General features: G+C 48.5%; 1 long non-coding RNA gene across 1 annotated transcript; it reads right to left on the reverse strand.

Moving 5' to 3' along the window:
- Window positions 1-702: 702 nt before the first annotated feature.
- Window positions 703-2,494, reverse strand: LOC123147617 (uncharacterized). Its single transcript, XR_006473348.1, has 2 exons — window positions 1,125-2,494; window positions 703-1,033 (listed from the first exon to the last, which is right to left on the reverse strand). It is a non-coding gene; the product is annotated as an uncharacterized lncRNA (long non-coding RNA).
- Window positions 2,495-9,706: the final 7,212 nt, after the last annotated feature.

Genomic DNA, 9,706 nt, shown 5'->3' on the forward strand with positions numbered 1-9,706 from the left:
TACTTCCCCCTGTAGTCTGTTTATTAACCAGGAAAAGGAAGAAAATTACACATGTTGTATTTCAGTATACAGATCATGATAGTAACATATGCAGCACTTGCATGACAATACAAAGGGCAACTCAAAAAGTCCAGATGCAGGTCCTGTGTATGCTCTATGCCTCCTTTCTTTCTTTATTTCGATGATTAATGACACGAAGATAAGTGTGTTGTTTACAATCACAAGTAACAACACAAAACTTGGCAAACTAAAATACAGCCGAGAGACAAATGGAAGGAAAGTAGGAAACATATTAGATGTTTGAATGATCACTTACTGTTTAATTGGTAAAGAAATAAGTTTGATCCTTAACCTTAAATACCAATCAGAGTCTGAAGGTGATCTCAACTAAACATTATGTAAATAAAAGAGCCAGCTGATTTGTTTGTATATGTCCAAGATTTCGTTGTAGGATGAAAAACAGAACTCAACTGATACCGAATCCAACAACATTGGAGCTAATTAAGCAAGCTATTTTAAAGTACCTTGTCTCTAAAGAGTTTGTGCATCGATGAGCTTTCAGCATTCTCAAAGTGTGGATGGACTATATGTTCATAATGTCCTGAAGCTATGTAATCAAATCCCAAATTTTAGATTGCTTCTATGAAAGCTCTTGTAGAAATGAATGAAAAGAATAAGCACATGAACAAAAGTTGAAGAATATTATAGCTCGATGTATATGCAAATCAATAACAGAAGTGTGCACATCCACACCAAACTTTATTCTTGTATTACAAAGAGCATCATGGTCTGGTTTACCCCTACCGTACTCTTTAATAATATGAAACACCTAGATATTAAATCCACACAGCAGGCCAGGAAGTAAAAAAATTAAAAATAAAACATAACAGACAAAAGCTACTTATTTGTAGACATATTGGAAAGCACTCAGAATTCTCAATTCCTCATGTGTAGCTTTACCCCTAGAATTCTGAGAGCATGATCAGGTTGCTGTACAACTCCTCCGAACCACCGAACTCCAAGTCTTTGTAACCTGCAGCCATAAATCAATTAGCAGTGTCATCACTTGCAGGAGAAGAACATGGGTCTATCTAAAGAACAAATTTAAATAGAGTCGGTGCCACCTTCAAAACTTGAAACATAATTGACCTGGTGGGCGTCCTGATGAGCAAAACTAATCCTTAAATGGAATCTACGGGCGGTGGCATTCCAGGGGAAGGCAGCGGTTAAAGCTCATTGCAGGGGGTGGCGGTGGAGGGCTTCATTGGTGGCAACCTCGACAGCATGAAGCAGCGGTGACCGCCACGAGTACGGAAACATGGGTCGCACCATCCCAGTTGTAAAGGTGCTGGCGAGCTGCAGCCTGCCTCTTCTTCGTGATCCCAACCACTTGTAGCGTCCACCCCTCTGCCCTACCGCCACGCCTTCTGTTCCACAATCGACCACCTGGCACCTACCATGCTAAAAAAATTCCAACTCCAGAAGTTCCCCTAAAACATCTACCCTCTTCTATACGTTAACAACATCCTATAACTACCATTTGAATCCGAACCTGAATGACTACACCTTCAAGCTTGCTTTCACAGGAGGGGTGGGGGCAGGTTGTTCAAGCTCTTCTTCGAGGTCGACATGTTGTGCTCGACACCAATTTGAAGCCTCTGCGTAGGATAGCAACAATAACAAATAGCAGCACAAATGATAGCAGCACAATCTCTATATAAGAGCAAGCATAGATAGCAGCAGCAACAGCATTTGAAGCCTCAATAATTATAAACTGCAGTAGCACAGTGTATAATCAGAGAACACAGATTGCAGCAGAAAGTACAAATAGACTCTCAATCTCGCGCATCTTACTCTCAATATCTCAATCATCTCTTTGTCAATCTCTCAATCATCTCACTCTCAATCTCTCCCAACTCTCTCTCTCTCTCTCAATCTCTCATCACCTAGCACAGCACACGCACATATGCCCGCACAGCCCCAGCCCCAGCGCGCTGCTGCGGTTCCTGTACCACCACCATGCCGGCCATCACACCATCGCCCCGCCTACGGCCGCACTCCCACTGGCCCGCCCCGCCGCCGTCCACCACACATATCCCCCGGCCGCACCTCCTCCAATGGCCCCACATTCCCTCAATTTCTTTGCCCCCGGTGATCCTTTCTCTCGCTCGCGTTCTCCACGCACGCCCTCCTTCCAACCACGCCCCACCCCAACTCAGGCACACGCGGCACAGAGAACGCGCCATGGGCGGCAGCAGAGAAAAGTGCAGGCGGGGAGAAGAGGAGCAACGCCAGGGGCGATTGCTAGCCGGGATGTTTGGGCGGCGGCGAGCAATCGGCGGAGGTGAGAGAGGCATGGACGGGTCGGCGATGGCGGCGACAATGGAGAAGTGGACAGAATTGGAGGTGGCGGCGGCGACTGCATGGAGATATGGGGATAGGAGCGCAAGAGAGAGGGGGGCGTGCAAGGCTTGCTGGGAGAGGGTGAAGTTTCTCCTAAGGCTGGTCATAGCGGAAAGTAACTTGTACTAGTGTCATGTATATGACACTAGTCTAAATAGTAATTTTCATAATGCAAAGTAATATAATAATAGTATTTTAGATGGCTTCATTTATTATCTTATAAACTCATCTTATCTTAGAAAACGCTATGTTACAATAATATATTATGTTACCACCTCTCATTAATTACTTGTCACATAAGCAAAAATTTCTTAAATGCACTATATTACTAGATAAGTTACTCCCACTATGACTAGCCTAACAGTGCAAGGCAAGGCCACGCAACTCTATCACGGGCGATTGAGCCACACCGCTTTTATGGAGCCGAACAGTAAGTGCGTGTTTGGTTGCACGCATGCAGCCCAACCAGACCCGTGTGGGATGTGAGCGGTTTGTTTGCTTGCCTGGCTTGCGTGCGGTTTGAGTCCCGCACAGACCTTAAAGCAGCCTGCAGCCTGGCACAACGGAAACTGCCGAATCGGCAGTTTTCTCGCGAGCCTGGCCGCGCGCGGCCACGCGTGCGAGGCAGTTGCACGCCTCGGGCAGCGGGGAGACGGAGGCGACGTCTCATTACTCTGCCCCCACTCTCCTGCCACCGCTCAGATGCACTGTTCCCATCGCTCCCTCTCTCTTCCTCACCGCCCCTCCCTCTCCTTTCCTCCGATGGCTCCTCCTCCAATGGCCCCACATTCCCTCAATTTCTTTGCCCCCGGTGATCCTTTCTCTCGCTCGCTTTCTCCACGCACGCCCTCCTTTCAGCCACGCCCCACCCCAACTCAGGCACACGCGGCACAGAGAACGCGCCATGGGCGGCAGCAGAGAAAAGTGCAGGCGGGGAGAAGAGGAGCAATGCCAGGGGCGATTGCTAGCCGGGATGTTTGGGCGACGGCGAGCAATCGGCGAAGGTGAGGCAGGCAAGGACAGGTCGGCGATGGCGGCGATAATGGAGAAGTGGATAGAATTGGAGGTGGCGGTGGCGACTACATGGAGAGATGGGAATAGGAGTGCAAGAGAAAGGGGGCGTGCAAGGCTTGCTAGGAGAGGGGGAGTTTCTCCTAACAGTGCAAGGCCACGCAACTATATCATGGGCGATTGAGCCACACCGCTTTTATCAAGCCGAACAGTAAGGGCGTGTTTGGTTGCGCGCATGCAGCCCAACCAGACCCGCGCGGGATGTGCGCGGCCTGTTTGATTGCCTGGGCTACATGTGGTTTGAGGCCCGCACGGACCTTAAAGCAGCCCGCAGCCTGGCCCGGCGGAAACTGCCGAATCGGCAGTTTCTCGCGAGCCTGGCCGCGCGCGGCCACGCGTGCGAGGCAGTTGCACGCCTCGGGCAGCGCGGGAGACAGAGGCGACGTCTCATTACTCTCCCCCACTCTCCTGTCACCGTCCAGACGCACTATTCCCACCTCTCCCTCTCTCTCTCCCTCACCGCCCCTCCCTCTCCTCTCCTGCGATGGCTCCGCCATGCCCACCGTCGCGCCGCCCTCTGACCCCAGTCGACCAGCGCATCGCTGGCATCCAGGAGCGCTGGCTGGCCGGGCTCCTGAACTCGGGCCACGACCTGGCGGCGGCGCTGTGCGCGCCGTCCCCCATCTGCTGTCGGCCACCACGAGCGCTGGACAATGCGGTGCCGGCCGCTCCTGCTCCACCACCGATTCCGGACCTCGTGGTCCTGGGCTCGGCGCCGGTGCCGTCGAGGGAGCCGCCCCTTCTTGGGACCCCATTGGCCACGGGGGTTTTCTTGACCCCTGTCCAAGGGTTTTCTCCGGTCGGCGGGCCGTCCTTCTCGACCTCCGGCATGGCGTTGAGCACGGGGCCGAGGCCGCATGCCATCATCGGGGCCGGCTCCTCGTCTGCTCCGCCCCCTCTCTCCTTCCCGCCGGGGTTTTCACCCCGGCCTCGGTTCGCCGTGGCTGCGCGTGCTCCGGTGAGTCAAACCCCTCAATCTTTGCTCCTAGATGTAGATTAGATGTTTATTTCTTAGGCATGTGGTAGTAGTTAGTCGGTTCGATAGGATTAGATAGGATTATAGCAGATCCGATTGGATGCGATCCCAATCAAATCTAATCGGACTGATCTGTTCTTGTTTTTGTACATTGTCTACTAGGATAATTTTTCTTGTGCTACTGCTTGTGTGCCCTATGATTTGTGTTCATGCTAGTAGGTGTGTTCATGCTAGAATCATGTTGAGTGATGAATGTTAGAATCATGTTGACTGACGGCATGTGCATGTTCTTCATGTTGAGTGATGAATGCTAGAATCATGTTAACTGATGGCATGTTCATGTTCTAGATAGGATCATGTTCATGTTTCATGTTGCTAACATACATGTTCTAGCTAGGGTTTGTGTTGAATGTTATACGTGCATGTAGTAGGAGCATTTTAGAATGGTGCCAAATCTGCATGGCTGCACATGGGTTCTATTGGCACTTGGTGTTACTATTTTTAGATGTTACCATGTTTAGGATAGTGCAGTGTTGAGTGCCAGTTGTATCAAAGAAGGTGGCATTGATCAGTGGACTTGCCCAACAGCAAGTCAACTGATCAGTGCCACTGATCAGTGGCATTTTCCCAACAACAAGTGTCATTGATAGGCAAATGCCACTTATCAATGGCACTTGCTGTTGGACAAAATGCCACTTATCAATGTCACTTATTGTTGGGCAAGTCCACTGATCAGTGGCATTTGCCCAACACCAAGTGTCATTGATAAGTAGACAAATGCCACCTATCAATGGCACTTGCTGTTGGGCAAAATGCCACTTATCAATGGCACTTGCTGTTGGGCAAAATGCCACTTATCAATGGCACTTGCTGTTGGGCAAGTCCACTGATCAGTGCCACTGATCAGTGGACTTGCCCAACAGCAAGTGTCATTGATAAGTGGCATTTCCTCAAAGAGTTTGTGGACTGATTAGTGTCATTTTCTCTTGGGAAAATATCCCTGATCAGTTCCATTTTGCAAAGAGTTTGTGCACTAATACTTGTCATCTTACCTGACAAGATATTGAATACTGACTGGGATGTGCCGGGAGGAGGAGCTCAGGTGGTGGCCGGAGCTGAGCGCGCCGAGGATTTCATCCCCACGAACAGGTGGCTCGGGAAGGTGGACCTTCCTGGCAGGATCGCCTTCATGAGCGTGCCTCGTTCAAGGGGACGATCTCCGAGGCAGGGCCACGAGGAGGGGGCTAGGGAGCCGATGCGCTTCTACCAGCAGATCAAGGACAACGAGGACCTCGCCATGCTCGTCGTGCCTCCCAAGTTCGTGGAGGTGATGAACACCTGGCTGGTCATCAAGCGGCTCCTGCGCGTCGTCAGACTGTCGGCGAACAAGTGGTGCGTGTTCTGGGTGCAGGTGTAGAACTTCGAGGGGCACATGGTGCTTGGCCGGGGCTGGAACTACTTCTGCCGCCGCCACTGGATCGTCCCCGGCGACCTCGTCGTTGTGCGCATCTCAGGACTCGGACCGAAGGTTCAGATCTACAACCACGACTCCTCGATGATGTGCAAGTTTCGTTGCAGCAGACACAATTGCGTTGGTAACATCGATCAGGCTATGTAGTTAACTTAAGTAAGGTGTTAGTGGACAATTTTTATGGTGTGTGGCGAGACTTGTGCTGGTAACTTATTCATATTTTGGCCAGGAGCAGCACCCTGCATGGAGCAGGGAAGGAGGATTTCCCTGCTTTTAATCTAGACTTATGCTATGTAGTTAAGTAGTTTGCTGTCTTTTCCTTGCTTGCTGTGTTAAGTTTGTTGTCATTACATTGCTTGCTTTGTTTTATCTTGATGTTCTGTTGTTGCTGTTGTGCTGATCATGTGGTGGTAAGGCCACCATATTTGAATGGGGTAAGCAGAACACAAACGTTGTTTGCAACCAAACAGCTGAAGTTTGCATCTGCTCACACCCTAAGCACAAAAACGGCAACCAAACAACAGGGGGTAAATCCCTCTCCATGCGATGCAGGCAACCAAACAGGTTGTATCTGCTGTATTTGAGGTTGTATTTCAGCAACCGGGCTGGGTTGAGATGAACATGCAATACAGGTACTGTTCCAAACTGCAACCAAACATGCCCTAAAGAATTCTCCCGCCACAAGGAAAAGAAGCGAACTTACAACTTGCAAGCTCTCACATCGCAGCATTCTTTGGGAGCTTAGTAACTGGATAGATGTTGCGTCCATGAACTACACTCGGCGGAGGGCATTTGTTTGACATGTTTTTGTACTAAAAATCTTAATTTATTTGTTCAAGCCGTGGTAGACCGGCATGCAAGTAAATACAAGCAGATATGAGGAAAATAGCCCGTGCATTGCAATGGGATAAAAGATTATTGCAGTCCGACACTTATAATCCAATCACTATGATTTGCTAAGAAAATAAGTACGGTCAAATATCTTGAACATGAAGAAGAAATGGCATGTAAAGCCGGCCATCTCGGCAAAAAGTCTAACGAACATATGTATTGTTCTTTTTGGGGTGGGAGGGGAAGGGTATGCATTGTTTCACTTGTCCAATTTAATGTACATAGTATTGTCGAAGTTATTGAGATAAGTGTCATAACTTTTTATTATCTCAATTGGCTAAAGCAACCCATTTAAAAAGTAGCCCAAAAACTAACTATGCGGTCGCTTCATCTATATGTTCAAGAGAATTAATCAAGCCCTCAAAAAAGAGGGAATTGGTCAAAAGCAATAAAACCAGCACCAAAAATCCCCACCGAGAGGGCTACAAGCCCATAGATTGAATTCTGTCTTTTTTCATATGTGCGGACATTTCAGCTCCAAACTTGGTTACACGATTACAAAAAATGGTTTTGACATATACCCGGTGCGTGTTCAAGAAAAGATAGAGTGCATTGTTTCAGAGCTTTGTTGAATATATGGCATGCTTCTGCTTGGTATGCTTCCAAGAACAATTATGCAAAGCACAATGGGAACATGTCGGATATATTATCCCACGGAAGACCGTAGGACTTTTAATTTCTCCTAGTAAGGTCCATCCAAAGTGAAGGAAATATGCCCTAGAGGCAATAATAAAGTTATTATTTATTTCCTTATATCATGATAAATGTTTATTATTCATGCTAGAATTGTATTAACCGGAAACATAATACATGTGTGAATACATAGACAAACAGAGTGTCACTAGTATGCCTATACTTGACTAGCTCGTCGATCAAAGATGGTTATGTTTCCTAACCATAGACATGAGTTGTCATTTGATTAACGGGATCACATCATTAGGAAAATGATGTGATTGACTTGACCCATTCCGTTAGCATAGTACTTGATCGTTTAGTTTGTTGTTATTGCTTTCTTCATGACTTATACATGTTCCTATGACTATGAGATTATGCAACTCCCGTTTACTAGAGGAACACTTTGTGTGCTACCAAACGTCACAAAGTAACTGAGTGATTATAAAGGTGCTCTACAGGTGTCTCCAAAGGTACTTGTTGGGTTGGCGTATTTCGAGATTAGGATTTGTCACTCCGATTGTCGGAGAGGTATCTCTGGGCCCACTCGGTAATGCACATCACTATAAGCCTTGCAAGCATTGCAACTAATGAGTTAGTTGCGGGATGATGTACTACGAAACGAGTAAAGAGACTTGCCGGTAACGAGATTGAACTAGGTATTGAGATACCGACGATCGAATCTCGGGCAAGTAACATACCGATGACAAAGGGAACAACGTATGTTGTTATGCGGTCTGACCGATAAAGATCTTCGTAGAATATGTAGGAGCCATTATGAGCATCCAGGTTCCGCTATTGGTTATTGACCGGAGACGTGTCTCGGTCATGTCTACATTGTTCTCGAACCCATAGGGTCCGCACGCTTAATGTTACGATGACAATTTCATTATGAGTTTATATATTTTGATGTACCGAAGGTTGTTTGGAGTCCCGGATATGACACAGACATGACGAGGATTCTCGAAATGGTCGAGACATAAAGATCGATATATTGGACGGCTATATTCGGACACCGGAAGTGTTTCGGGTGATTTTGGAGAAAATCGGAGTGCCGGAAGGGTTACCGGAACCCCCCGGGGAAGTATTGGGCCTTAGTGGGCCTGAGGGGAGAGAGAGGGCAGCAGCCCAGGAGGTGGCGCGCCCCCTCCCATGGGGATTCCGAATTGGACTAGGGGAAGGGGGCGCGGCCCCTCTTTCCCTCTCCCCCCCTCTCTTTCTTTCCCCCTTCTCTCTTCCTAGTTGGACTAGGAAAGGGGAGTTCTACTCCTACTAGGAGGAGGACTCCCCCCTCCTTGGCGCGCCCCAAGGGCCGGCCGGCCTCTCCCCCTTGCTCCTTCATATACAGGGGCAGGGGGGCACCTCTAGACACACAAGTTGATCTTCGTGATCGTTCTCTTAGCCGTGTGCGGTGCCCCCCTCCACCATAATCCTCGATAATATTGTAGCGGTGCTTAGGCAAAGCCCTGCGATGGTAGAACATCAAGATTGTCACCACACCGTCGTGCTGACGGAACTCTTCCCCGACACTTTGCTGGATCGGAGTCCGGGGATCGTCATCGAGCTGAACGTGTGCTAGAACTCGGAGGTGCCGTAGTTTCGGTGCTTGATCGGTCGGGCCGTGAAGACGTACAACTACATCAACCACGTTGTGCTAACTCTTCCGCTTCCAGTCTACGAGGGTACGTAGACAACACTCTCCCCTCTCGTTGCTATGCATCACCATGATCTTGCGTGTGCGTAGGAATTTTTTTGAAATTACTACGTTCCCCAACAGTGGCATCCGAGCCTAGGTTTTATGCGTTGATGTTATGCACGAGTAGGACACAAGTGAATTGTGGGCGATATAAGTCATATTTCTTACCAACATGTCATACTTTAGTTCGGCGATATTGTTGGATGAAGCGGCCCGGACCAACATTACGCGTACGCTTACGTGAGACTGGTTCTACCGACGTGCTTTGCACACAGGTGGCTGGCGGGTGTCAGTTTCTCCAACTTTAGTTGAACCGAGTGTGGCTACGCCCGGTCCTTGCGAAGGTTAAAACAACACCAACTTGACAAACTATCGTTGTGGTTTTGATGCGTAGGTAAGAACGGTTCTTGCTAAGCCCGTAGCAGCCACGTAAAACTTGCAACAACAAAATAGAGGACGTCTAAGTTGTTTTTGCAGGGCATGTTGTGATGTGATATGGTCAAGACATGATGCTAAATTTTATTGT

The sequence above is a fragment of the Triticum aestivum genome, chromosome 7A, assembly GCF_018294505.1.
Source record: "Triticum aestivum cultivar Chinese Spring chromosome 7A, IWGSC CS RefSeq v2.1, whole genome shotgun sequence".
NCBI classification, from domain to species: Eukaryota; Viridiplantae; Streptophyta; class Magnoliopsida; order Poales; family Poaceae; genus Triticum; species Triticum aestivum.